Source organism: Vulpes vulpes, chromosome 12 (genome assembly GCF_048418805.1).
Source record: "Vulpes vulpes isolate BD-2025 chromosome 12, VulVul3, whole genome shotgun sequence".
Lineage (NCBI taxonomy): Eukaryota > Metazoa > Chordata > Mammalia > Carnivora > Canidae > Vulpes > Vulpes vulpes.
In genome coordinates, this window is record NC_132791.1 from 155,158,692 (window position 1) to 155,172,535 (window position 13,844).

Genomic DNA, 13,844 nt, shown 5'->3' on the forward strand with positions numbered 1-13,844 from the left:
GACTTAGTGCCTGCTTTGGCACATGGCAAGGGCTCAGTGTCTTTTCATTCGTTCATATAGAATTCAACAAAGTAGGGACCTGATACATAGAAAAGTAGCTTGTTTGCACAGTGTGTTGGTGACAGGACCAGTGCTATGCCCAGGCCTCTGTACTTCCTACTATATTATATGGAGTATTATGCCATTTCATGTGTGAGGCTGAAAGGGATTCTCAGAGGCAGTGGGCTCGACACCCTGCCCTAGTGGCCCCTGTACCCCTCAAAAGCCTTGAGGATAGGGTTCTATCTTGCACTGGCAGGGCTCCAGCTGGGACTGGTGCAATGGCTGACTACAGGTGCCTTTGAGAGCATCTAAGCTTGAAATACATCTGCCTCCAGGTGCAAAGAAATTGTGAGGGGAGTCATGTCCACAAAAAGATATGCTATAGTCCTAATCTCTAGCACCTGTGAATGTAACCTTATTTGGAAATAGGGTCTTTGCAAATGTAATCAAGTTCAGATGAGGTTACTCTGGATGAGGGTGAGCCCTAAATTCAATGAATTGCAACTTTATAAAAAGGCCAAGCAAAGACAAAGAGCATACCATGTGACAAAGGAGGCAGAGCTGGGCGAAGGCGTCGATAAGCCAAGGAATATCAGGAATCACTGAAAGCCACCAGAGGCTATGAAGAGACAAGGAAGGATTCTTCCCTAGAGCCTTCTGAGGGTGCATAGCCCTGTTGACACTGTCAGACTTCTAGCCTACAGAACTGTGAGAGAATAAATTGTTGTTTTAAGTCACTCGATTTGTGGTATTTTGTTATAGCAGCCATGGGAAACTAATACAGTAACAAAAGCCTGAAGTTAGAGATGTTTCTCTGCAGTTTAGGCAAGATGAAAATATGTGGGAAGGAGGTCAGTGGAGGAAATGAAAGGAGATGAAGACATAATTAATAGTTTATACTGGAAGACTCAAAGATCCCTATGACATACAGTTTAGGTTTATATTTTTATCAAATGATGTCAGCAGAGAACCAACATATTTAGAGAATAGTGTTTTCTTCCGAACAGAATAATCACCTAATTTGTTTGCTCCCAATTTGGAAACAGGTTCACCCAGTCAGTCGGAAAGAAGTGTTTATGGTGTCTTGCTCTCTGGCACTGGCATGTCAGCATGGGTGATCTGTGAGGCCCCTGCCCAAGGGGCTCCCAATTCAGTTGGAGAGACAGTATTTTGAGTCAAGCGCACATATCAGCTTCCCCCCCTCCCACGGGGTTTTTTTTAATAATAAATTTGTTATTGGTGTTCAATTTGCCAACATACAGAATAACACCCAGTGCTCATCCCGTCAAGTGCCCCCCTCAGTGCCCGTCACCCATTCCCCCCCACCCCCTGCCCTCCTCCCCTTCCACCACCTCTAGTTCGTTTCCCAGAGTTAGGAGTCTTTATGTTCTGTCTCCCTTTCTGATATTTCCCACACATTTCTTCTCCCTTCCCTTCTATTCCCTTTCACTATTATTTATATTCCCCAAATGAATGAGAACATACACTGTTTGTCCTTCTCCGATTGACTCATTTCACTCAGCATAATACCCTCCAGTTCCATCCACGTCGAAGCAAATGGTGGGTATTTGTCGTTTCTAATTGCTGAGTAATATTCCATTGTGTACATAGACCACATCTTCTTTATCCATTCATCTTTCGATGGACACCGAGGCTCCTTCCACAGTTTGGCTATTGTGGACATTGCTGCTAGAAACATCGGGGTGCAGGTGTCCCGGCGTTTCATTGCATCTGTATCTTTGGGGTAAATCCCCAACAGTGCAATTGCTGGGTCGTAGGGAGGTCTATTTTTAACTCTTTGAGGAACCTCCACACAGTTTTCCAGAGTGGCTGCACCAGTTCACATTCCCACCAACAGTGTAAGAGGGTACCCTTTTCTCCGCATCCTCTCCAACATTTGTGGTTTCCTGCCTTGTTAATTTTCCCCATTCTCACTGGTGTGAGGTGGTATCTCATGATACATCCACGAAGGCAAAAGAAACAAAAGCAAAAATGAACTATTGAGACTTCATCAGGATAAGAAGCTTTTGCACAGCAAAGGATACAGTCAACAAACTAAAAGACAACCTACAGAATGGGAGAAGATATTTGCAAATGACATATCAGATAAAGGGCTAGTTTCCAAGATCTATAAAGAACTTATTAAACTCAACACCAAAGAAACAAACAATCCAATCATGAAATGGGCAAAAGACATGAACAGAAATCTCACAGAGGAAGACAGACATGGCCAACACGTACATGAGAAAATGCTCCGCATCACTTGCCATCAGGGAAATACAAATCAGCTTTTGACAGAACCCCCTGGGGCACACCGAGAAGTCAGGGCAGGAAGGATTAACAAAGGAGAAGTATATTTGAGCTGAATCATGGGGGAGAAATGCAGGTGGGTGGGGTTGCTTAAAATATAATCAAGGTGACAATAGTGAGAGAGCACTCACAAAAGAAGGAAGCACACAAGCAAATCCAGAGCATATTCCACTGAGAGACCAACGGTGTCCTTTGATTTGGCTGGATCTGGCAAAAAGGAAGAAGGCAGATGAGATTTGTTGATTACCAGTTCAGCATATGTGAATTTCTCACTAAACAGTCACGTGCAAGAAATGCCATTCATTTTTCTAAAAGCACCTATTTTCTATTCTAAACCCATATTCTGCCCAAAGGCAGAAATCCTCATATAATCCCTTTGAAATATTCTTAAGCCATGGTTTTCTTAAGCCAGAACTTCCCTCTGGGACCAAACCTAAGCTTGCACCTTAGTCCTGATGTGAGTGGGGGTGTTGGAATGATGAGGCTGGTACATGATGTCAAGGCACTAAGGAGAGGGCCAGGGAGGCAAAGATATCTCATCCTCAGCAGCAGGGTTTCCCATGTGGCCCATGCAGAACCTTCCACCCTAATCCCTTACCCAGCCTTGCAACCCCAAGATCTGCTCCATCTCAATGTCAAGTCAGTCTCCAATGCTCTCAAAAACACGAATGTGGCAGTTTGTAACTGTCACCATGGCTGGCCTAGAACTACATTTCCCAGAATTCCTTTCTATGCAATTTCATATTGGAATTGGTCAAAAGAGAAATTCATCTGAGCTGTAGAAACAGAAGGAAAGCTACAGCCATTGCTGTCTTGAGTCAGTTGTGTTTAGATGAGGTGAAGGACAAACGCAGAGGTGTTGAAGATCCAGAATGTCTCGTTCTCACCTTGCCTACCTGAAGTCTTAGAAGCATTGGTTAGAAACTTTGATCCTCCAGCTGCCCAGTTCAGACCTTTTTCCTCAGCTCCCACAGTCCTTTATTCCATAGGGTCACAATGGTTCCACTTCCTCCACTGAATCCCCACCTCATCCAGCAGAGAAATATTTGCCATTCTCTGTAGGCTCTCTGTAGCAGAGTTATGAACTGTCCCCAAATATTCATTCTATCCTGATTCCTATTAGTTATAAAGCCCCACACCTATAAGTTTCAGCTGGTCTGATGATCATGCAGCTAGGGATTCCATTTCCAAGACTTGCTTGCAGCTCGGGATACCTATATGACCAAGTTCCAGCCAATAGGATATGAGGAGTGATGTGTGAAATTTCTGATCATGTCCTAGAAGGGGAGAGGCTTGCTTCCCATTCCTCTTCCTTCTTTCTTTCCCCTTTCCAGCTCACTGATATGAAGATGTGGTGGATGAGTACTAACTGCAGTTAAGGAGACCAAACCAACACCCCAGGGGAAAGTGAAGTAACAAGAAAGAAGGAACCACAGCCCCAGAAGACTCATGGAGCAGAGCTGTCTTTTCTCTCTGGACCACCTACCAGTCTTAACTTTAAGGTGACAGAAATAACCCTCTCATTTAAGTCACTGTTACTATGGGTTCAGTTAAAGGAGCTGAGCAAATAGTCTATTACTCTACTACTCTTCCCATGTAGCCCTCTGACGAGGGCCCGACTCATCAAGGGTAAGATCCTTGTAGGGCTCACAATGCTCCAGAACAAGGAACCAGACTCTGGGCAGAGGATCTCCTGCCGCTCTTCTTTGGGAGGCATCAAACCCATCTGGGAATTCCTTCACCCTCTGCTTCATGTCCCCAAGTAGGACAGGGACACTTGCACCAGAGATTCACTCTATTGTCCTCCTCTCAACTCTTCCATCTTTCTACCAACTCAGAAAGATTTGAACTCTTTTAATGCAAGACAACAGCATCATTCCTGAATCCTTGGTCATTTTATGCATAAACTGCATGTCCCAGGTTGGTCTGGGCTTTGTCTTCTGTATAGACTGTTTGCTGCTAGGAACTTCAGTGCCTACTTAGAAATCCTAAGGTGATTTTTTTTTAAACTAGGGTTTTGGGACAGCCCTGGTGGCTCAGCGGTTTAGTGCCATCTTCAGCCCGGGGTTGTGATTCTGGAGACCTTGGATTGAGTCCCATGTCGGACTTCCAGCAGGGAGCCTGCTTCTCCCTCTTCCTGTGTCTGTGCCCCCCTGCCCATGTGTTTCTCATAAATAAATAAATAAACAGACAAACAAACAAAACAAAACCAGGGTTTCTGCCCTGATAACCATGCCTCAAAAGCTATAAGTCTAGAATATGTCTGCTGCTACATGAAAGGAAGAAGGTACAGTAATTAGTACTTGACAGCATCATCTCTAACACCTATGATGAGGATCATGCTAGACACAGGTCATTTCCTCTGCGACCCAGCCCTGAGGCCCAATTTCCTTGTTTGTGAAATGGACCTAATATGACTCAGACCAACAAAGTGATTTGCCCAAACACACACAGACCAGAAGTTACAGAACAGAGTTTAATCTCAAATTCATGCTTTTTCAGCTGCATACCTTTGTGGGGAGTGAGGGACTAGGAAAAATGGACTTGGGTTTCTTTTTTTATTTTTTTTCTAAGTTTTATTTGCTTGGTGTTGTAGAATTTTGATGATTGTTTTTCCTTCTTTTTTTCCCCCCTAAAAGAGACTTATATTAAATTCATGTTTAAAATGATCTTTTAGGGGATCCCTGGGTGGCTCAGCGATTGGACACCTGCCTTTGGCCCAGGGCATGATTCTGGAGTTCCAGGATCGAGTCCCACGTCAGGCTCCCTGCATGGAGCCTGCTTCTCCCTCTGCCTGTGTCTCTGCCTCTCTCTCTCTGTGTCTCTTATGAATAAATAAATAAAATCTTTTTTAAAAATGATCTTTTAATGTTTTATGTACTAGGCAGAAGTAGACTTATTAAATAACAGAAACATTAAAATCATGTTTCCTTTCAGAATAATGAGAGATTAACACAGAAGCAAAGAGAGATTTTTAAAAGACACACTTTTTGATATTCTTTGGATTTCTAAACTGGTTTTAATTGTATTGCATTAATAGTTTTGATAATTTAACTACAAATATTGAAATCATTTCCTCTTGCATACTAAATGAACCTCAGAAAAGGAATCCTGCCTCTGAAAATCTGTGATTTCTACAATTACATATAAGGATTACATAAATGTTTTGAATGTTTTTTTTGTTGAACTACAGTTCTATTTCTCGTCCCCAATAGCTCCAGGATGATTTACTTCTCTTCTGCAGACTTGTGGTTAGAGCAGAAGTGAGTCTTAGAAGCAGGGTGTATCAGTTTGTTCTTGCTGCTATAACAAATGACCACAAAGTTAGTGGCTTTAAAAATAAATTCATTCTTTATGATTCCGGAGGTCAGCACTCCAAACTGCCTTTTACTGAGCTAAAGTGAAGGTGTGGGCAGGGCTGGCTTCTTCTGGAGGCTCTGAAGGAAGACTTTGTCTTCCTCAGCTTCTAGAAGGCACCTGTATTTCTAGGTTAGCCCTCTCTTTCTCCATCTTCAAAGTAACCCCCCTCACCCCCATCCTGTCATCATATTGCTTTCTCCCATGACTCTAACTCCTCCTGGATCCTTCTTTAAGGACTGTTGTGATGATGTCTGGCCCAGCAGATTATCTAGATTATCTATCTATCTATTAATTCTCCATCTCTGGATTCTTAATTTATTCACATCTGTAAAATCCTTTTTACTATGTGTTAGGGAATGTGTTCACAGGTGCTGGGGGTTAGAACATGAACATCTCTGGGGGGCTTATTCAGCCTTCATCATGGGAAGATGGGTTGGGACTAAGGCTATGGGGATGGATGAGACTGAGGGAGCAGCACGTGGGTTGTGACAGTATAGATAAGAAAGGCAAGAGCAGAGGTCTGGACACCAGAAAGCCTGGTTAGAACTTAAACACAATCTGCAGAGCCTGGTGCAAAATTAAAATGCAGAGCATTGCTCAAAAATTTAAAATTTTGAGAAAGTATAACAGAGCAATAAGCCAAGGGTGGAGCCCTTCTGAGTACACAGCCCTGTACAGCTGCCCAGGTTGCACACTTGTGAAGCCAGCCCCAGAACTGAGTTAGAATCCAATTTGAGGCATTTGCCAATTCTGTGATCTTAGACAAAGTCCTAAATTATTTCTTAGCCTCTGTTTTCTTATCTGTAACATAAAAAAAAAAAACAGGGGCACCTGAGTGGCTCAGTCAGTAAAGCAGCCAACTCCTGGTTTCATCTCAGATCATGATCTCAGGGTCCTGGGATCAAGCCCTGCATTAGGCTTCATGCTCAGTGAGGAGTCTGCTTGAGGATTCTCTCTCTCTCTCCCTCTGCCACTCCATCCACTCTCTCTCTCAAATAAACAAATATATCTTTAAAAAATAATAACTCCTATATTATAGGTATTAAAAATTACCAAAATCTTGCTGGCTTAAAACAACAGAAATTTACTTTTTGACAGTTCTGGAGGCTAAAAGTCCAAAGTCAAGGTATTGGCAGGGTTAGTTTCCTCTGGGGACTCTGCGATAGAATCCATTCCATATCTCATTCCTAGCTTCTGGTGACTGCTGGCAGTCCACAGCATTCCCTGGCTTGTAGCTACACCCTCCAATCTCTGCCTCCACCTTCACATGGACTTCCTCTCTGTGTCTCCATGTTAAATCTCCCTCTCCTTTCTAAGCATGCCAGTCACTGGATTTAGGGCCCACTCTAAATTGAGGATGACATCATCCCAAGATCTTTAACTCAGTTACAACTGCATAGACACTAGTTCCAAAAAAGGCCATGAGGGTTAGAATTTGAACATTTCTTTTGGGAGAGGACCCTATTTAATCCGCCACTATAGGGTTGTCGCCAATATTCCAGGCATCGTAAATGAAGTGATCAACACAGCACCTGTGACATTGGAAGCCCTAAACATTACACCTATCACTGTTATTAGGAGTATTATTTATTATATCTAAAGTAAAACTAGACCTATATTTGACAATGGCTTAATATCTCAGGATGGAAATCCAGAGAAGAAAAAACATTCTAATGAACATGAGAAGAGGAAACTGAGGAGATTGTTTATTCCCAAGACAGGTCAAGCACAAGGGCAGGTTGGAGAGGGGCCTGAAATCCAGACTGGCCGCAAAGCAAAGGAGTTCCCAGGGGAGCACACCCAGGCACAATGGAAAGAAGCCCTGAAGTGGAGGCAAAAATGGGCACAAGTAGGCCCCTGTGGGAAGAAAGCGGTGCAGGTAAGCAAAAGAGGGATCCATTTGCCCATATTGTTGTCCATCATTTGCACCAACTAGAGCCAGGCTTGGTGCCACGCACTAGGGATACCAGCCAGAGCAAGAATGCTGCACTGTGGAAAGACTGCTGCTTCTGTTGCTCTTTTTTCTGGAGCAACCTTTTAAAATTTGTCTGTTTTCATTGTGAAATTAAGGTTTTGGAAACCCCTAGAGGCAAACAGGAAACCAGAGGAGACAACTGTGGTACAGAGAAGACTGCAGGCTGGGAAGCAGACAGACGAGGTTTGAACCCGCTCACCAGTGGCAGAGCCTGGATTGTGTCATAGAAACCCTCAGAGCCTGTTTCCTCATCTGTAAAATAGGGAGAAGACTACTCCTCCCCAGGAGGGTGGTCCTACACAAGGGGAGCTTACAGATGGGAAGCACTGGTACTCAGACTGGAATGGGGGGTTGGAATACACGCTCACTTTCCTTTTCCGATGGCTGTTTCAGGAAGAAGGCTCCCCACATCCTTGCACCCATTCACCATAGAATCTGACACTCATATTCCCTCAGTCAACTTTCACGAGAGGCTCACAGGCTGTTTTCTTTCAGCGCAAGAGAGATATTTTCCTGGCTGTGTTGTAGCTGGAAAGAAAAGCAAGAAATATAGAGTAGAGTGAACTTGGGAAATCTTTCCTGTAAAAACCCCAGCAGATTTATCACAGATGTCTGGCCCACTCATGGCCTTCTCCTGAATTCTATTAAAAGTAATAACAAACAATCAAGAAACTGAACCCCAAAGCCCCAAAAACAGTGTTCTGGGTCTCTGGCAAAGTGGGGTCATGTACACACACAAGAGACCCGAAGCCCTCCAGGCACTCCCCGGTCGCTAGGACAAGGAAGTCAGCGATTACCGAGCACCCCTGCACAGGCGCTGGGTCGGCCCCTTTCACATGCATCAGCTCTCCTGGGTCCTTGCACAGAGCCCTGGGCCCCAGCGGCCCCCGTTTTTCAGATAAGAAAACATGAGACTGAGTTTCTTTATGCTGAGATTCTCAAGCACAAAAGCACATCAGAATCACTCAGGGAGCTTATTCGGAATAGAGCAGTTCTGATTTGGCAGGTCTAAGGTGGTGCTCTGGTCTGAGTATTTTTTAAAAGTGTCCGAGGCTCTTCCAAAGTATACATTCTTCTGACCAAGAACCACTGTGCCACAGGCTTGAGCTCTGCCAATATCTAACGAGGTTGCATTGGGCAAGTTCCTTAATCTTTCTAGCCTCGGTTTCTACTTCTGTCAAGTGGGGGTAATTAAACCCAATCCATAAGGTTGCTTTAACCAGGATCAAATATGATAATGTATGCAATGCAGCAATGCATTTCTATTAAAGGCTAGTACACAGTAAGTGCTCAATAAATCATAACCGGGACTGTAATTACTGACTAGTCCTGTGATCCTGAGAAAGTTATTTAGCTCTTAGACTTAATGTCCTCTTCTGTAAAAATGAGGAATATTGGATAGAAACTTTAGAAAACATTCTGCTCCACTTAACCTTGAATGGGCCCCTGCTAATCTGTCCCTCCTCCAATGAGGAGGGAACTCAATTGGCCGCTTAAGGGATGAACTAATTCTGGGCAAAGACAGTGAGCTGAGTGAGAAAACAATGATAATTCTAGGCTAATATATTTCTGTTCTGTCTCCTGAAGAGCTGGGCCATCTACTGCAGGATGCATCAGCAGCTGATGCCTGTGGAAAGGTCTGCAAATGGCACCCAACTTGCTCTACCACCAACACCGTCCTCCTGCAGCTTGGATTTGTGTAGCAAGCCATATGCTCCAGGGAGGAGCATGGCTGAGGCAGAGGCCACAACGGGTGCTCTAGTACCTGGCTTTGCTCCTCCAGCTTGCAGCCACTGATGAATACAACATAGGAGGCAGTCATTCATTCATCCTTTCATTGTGTTTTGAGTACCTCCGATGTACTAGTAGACACTGCTAGGTACTAGAGATACTGAGACAGGCATGAGGCTGGCCCTAGCACTCACAATCAAATGAGGGGAGACCAGTTGTGAAATCGAGGCAGTACTGTGACTAAAGGAAGAACAGATACCTGGGGAGACCTCACGGGGGACCGGGAAGCCAAGGCCTATGTCTGTTTTACTCATGATTCTTTCATTCTTAAGTACCTGTCGCATGCCAGTCTCTGTGCCAGTCACTGGCTTTGAGTGATCATCAGATCCAGTCTGAGGGTTTGAGCTGCTTACAGTTCATCCATGTGGGTGTGCAGGACACAGCCCTGTCCCAGAAGCATAGGTCTCTACAGTTCTAATACCTCCGAAGCTGTAGGCCTCTGGAGCGTGGCAGCTCTGCAGGTAGAGCCACATTCCAAGAGCTAAAGGCCAAGAGGAGATGGTGTTGCTCCACAGACTTGGCAACCTTTCTCTTGAACCTGAACCAGTCACAGAGGAAGGTGAGAGGAACTGTGAGCAAGGTGACAAGAAAAGGCATGGAGGTAGGAGACTCCAGACACCCTAGGGGAAGGAGGGAAGATCAGCTCTTTTCATCAAATCCATGATCTATCTCAGCAGGGTCCGGAGGCTCCTTGGCCCCATCCATGGCGCCCCACCCACAGGGCCTCACTGGATGTTCCATGTAGGCTCCAAAGGAGGTGATACGTACAGCCCCAGACATGCACTGACAAGATTAGAAGGGGATGATCTTGGCCTGACTTCTAACACATCCTGTTTTATAATCCTGTGTGGCTTTTTTTTTACCTTCTATTATTATTATTATTATTATTATTATTATTATTATTATTGAAGCATCTTCAAGAATGGCAATGGCTGAAGCTTCCTTCTATCTCTGCAAAACTCCATCTACAAGCATCTCCCTGTCATTGGCATCCCTCATCCCCATGAGCTGCCCCCCCACCCCAGTCTCAGTGCCTGCAAATGGGAAAGGAGGAGGGAAACGAGGTTCATGGAGGTGACGTGACTTGTTCATGGCCACATAGCTGTCAAGACTAAGATGAGGCAAAGCATGCAGTCTGATTTGAGGCTGTGCACATGGCACCCTTTTTTTTAAGATTGTATGTATTTATTCATGAGAGACACACAGAGAGAGGCAGAGACACAGGCAGAGGGAGAAGCAGGGTCCACACAGGGAGCCTGATGCGGGACTCGATCCCAGGTCTCCAGGATCACGCCCTAGGCTGAAGGCAGGCGCTAAACCACCAAGCCACCTGGGGATCCCATGGCACCCTTTTTATCCAGAAAAGAACACTGGCCTCAGACACAGGGCAGATGACTTGTAGCTTTGTCTTAGCACCCTGAATGCCCATAAAGAAACCTCATTAATCTCTCCATTCTCTCTTCCCAACAGGGGACACTTCAAGGAAGATAGAGATTTCACATGGGGACTGAAAGAATTTTTTGAGTCCTCCTGACCCAGGAGAAAGTGCAGTCCTTGGTAATCAGGGTCGACACCTCAGCCTACTTACTCTCTGCAGGGAGAACCACTTGTGAAAATTCAATAAGAGGCACATGTATATGAAGCACCTGAGGTGTAGTAGACATTAAATAATAGCAATGTACATCCATATATACATAAATGCAACATTTATATGGGGCTTACTGTGTGCCAGGCACTGTTCCAAGCCCTTCCCATATATTAACCCTGATCTTCACATCAACTTAAAGCAAGTAATCGCAATCTTCTCCCATTTGATAGATGAGAAAACCGAGGCACAAAAAAAGATTAAGAAAGCTGATAAGGAGGGGTGCCTGGGTGGCTCAGCAGTTGAGCGTCTGCCTTTAGCTCAGGGCGTGCTCCCAGTTTGGGGATCGAGTCCCACACTGGGCTCCCTGCGTGGAGCCTGCTTCTCCCTCTGCCTGTGTCTCTGTCTGTCTGTCTGTCTCTCTCTCTCTCTCTCTCTCTCTGTGTCTCTCAGGAATAAATAAATAAAATCTAAAGAAAAAAGAAAGCTGATAAGGATCACACAGTAACTAAAGAACCAGGGGGCTGGGATATGAACCCTGGTTCCAGAGATGGGGCCCTGAACCCTGTACTACATTATGTCCTCCTGTAAGCCACATCTCCCTGGTAAAATACAATTGCCTTTTACTTCCCCTAAGACTCACTTTAGAAAATTTCAAAAAGGATCCTGGGCCTAGCACCACCACCCACCGTGGTGACTACTCCCTAAGCAAATGCCTTCTTGATTTTTCCCCTCCTGGCTCCACCTCTTTGGGCTGAGGACATCCTGGTGCCCCTGGCCCACCACCCACCTTTCCCAGGATGGTACAGAAACCCTCTCAAGTCAGCCTGCCTGGATCTTATTTAGACATTTTCTTCCATGGCAGATAGTGCACAGGCTTTGCAGAGGAGAAGCAGGTACGAGTTTACCTCAAATGTCAAAGGACAAGACAAATGGATGCCCTTCAATGCATTCCCATCCCACCCGGCAGCTGGCCACCCACTGGCCACCAGGTCAGCCCTGACCTCTCGGGGACCCCTCCACGCTGGTGATTCCCTCACTCCCCTGATCAGTATTTCTCTTGTCTCGCTTTGGAAAGGAGGAAAGGTCAGTGCTGGGTGGGAGTGAAGTTTTAATGCAAACACCTCCCTAAGTGTGAAGTGTGCGCCCACCCAGAGGACAGAAGAAGTTAAAACTGATAGAGCATCTCCTGAAAGCCGGCCTCTGGATGTGCTACGTATAAACTCAGATTCCTGCTGTGTGATACGGAGACACATATTGCGCAGTGTTGTTTGGAAATGAGATCAAATAAAGAGGCATTTTTCTGAGGAAAGGTGGCCTTTGTCTCTTGCACCCTCAGATAATAAGCTTCCTGTTGTGCCTTTTCTAAGGACTGAACCTAATCAGTTCAAACTATTAGTCACCGGGTGTAAAGAAAGCCAGCGGAGCCCTTTCCAGGGCAGAAAGATTCCCCGGGAAAGAGGCCTGGCCTGTACCCATCCCAGTTCACACAGTCACTTGCTGTGTAACTGGGCAAGTCCCCTCTCCACATATAAATATGACCCCACTAATAACAATAGCGAAGACTTGCGGAGCACCTGCTTTGTGCTGGGCACTGTTCCAAGAGATTTCTTCTATCAACTCATTTAAATGAATTAAATAATAGCGCACGAAGCCCAGATCTCCCTGTCTGCTCCCATCTCTGCCTGTCAGGGACAAGCAGGCCTGCCCCCGGGCTCTATAATTACTAACGGTGTTAATGGCCCTTATCTGCCTCCAGATCATCAGGACCCACCAACACACAGAGTCCGGCTTGCCAGTTGTCAGCACCCAGCCGTGGGGGTCTCTGCAGCAGCACCGTGGGCCCATTGCCCCGAGCCCAGGGTGATTGATGAGGTGTGGGGCAGCAACTGGACGAGGAACAGACGAGAATGCCAGCGGGGCAGGGTGGCTGAGCAGAGGCGAGGAGCGGCCGCCGTGCTCTGCAGCCCCTTCACGAGCCCCCTGCCCGCAGCCTTCCAGACTCGACACCTGATCCTCCCGGAGCCACCAGCCAGCTGCGTCCTCTCACTGCAAACCTGGCTCCAACAGGAAAACACTTTTCAGGGGCCCCTCTCTTCTCATTTTTAGATTACAGTGAGATGATGGACTTGCTGAGAACAGATACCTTTCTTTCATGTATTAAATCAAGTCCAGGAGCTAATGGCCCACCTCCTGCCTCCCTCTGTTCTCTCCCGCTGCTGCCCCAGACCACATGTTCTCTAAATGAGGCCACACTCGGTCCCTCCAAACCTTTGTCACTACCTGTCCGTCTACCTGGAACACTCTTCCTTCTCCTCCCACCTGGTCAGCAGCTTCTTGATCTTCAGGACTTTAACTGAAGGGCCCCTTGTCATCCGTCTAGAAGGTTCTGGGCTTTTCCTCTGAGGGCTTGCTGAGCCGCAGACCTAGGCTGAATCACAGCTCTCCTCATACTGTGTCCTAATCTCCTGGGTATATGTTAAAATGCAAAAAGCTCTGTCATCCATCAGAGACCAGGGTTCAAGTTCCGGTTCAGTGCTTACTACCTGCATGACCTTGGGCAGATTGGTTAACTTCCTTTAACCTCTGTTTCCTGGACTATAAAACAGGGATAACAAGGCTTTCCTCAGCCAGCTGCAGCAAGGAGTAGCTGAGACCATGTAGGGGACAACACCTGGGGGGTGCTTGGCAGGGTGCCAGTGCTCATGGCCATTCTGCTCAGTGTCACCTCTATGGAATAACCCTCTGTGGGTTGTGAAAGAAAAAGGGATTTGAGAATCT

General features: G+C 45.9%; 1 long non-coding RNA gene across 1 annotated transcript in view; it reads right to left on the reverse strand.

Annotated features, from left to right (window-relative positions):
* LOC140594756 (uncharacterized) overlaps window positions 1–13,520 on the reverse strand; it is a 102,761-nt gene extending 89,241 nt beyond the window's left edge. Inside the window, exon 1 of the long non-coding RNA XR_011995996.1 lies at window positions 13,386–13,520. This is a non-coding gene — a long non-coding RNA (uncharacterized lncRNA). The remainder of the gene's footprint in view (window positions 1–13,385) is intronic.
* Window positions 13,521–13,844: the final 324 nt, after the last annotated feature.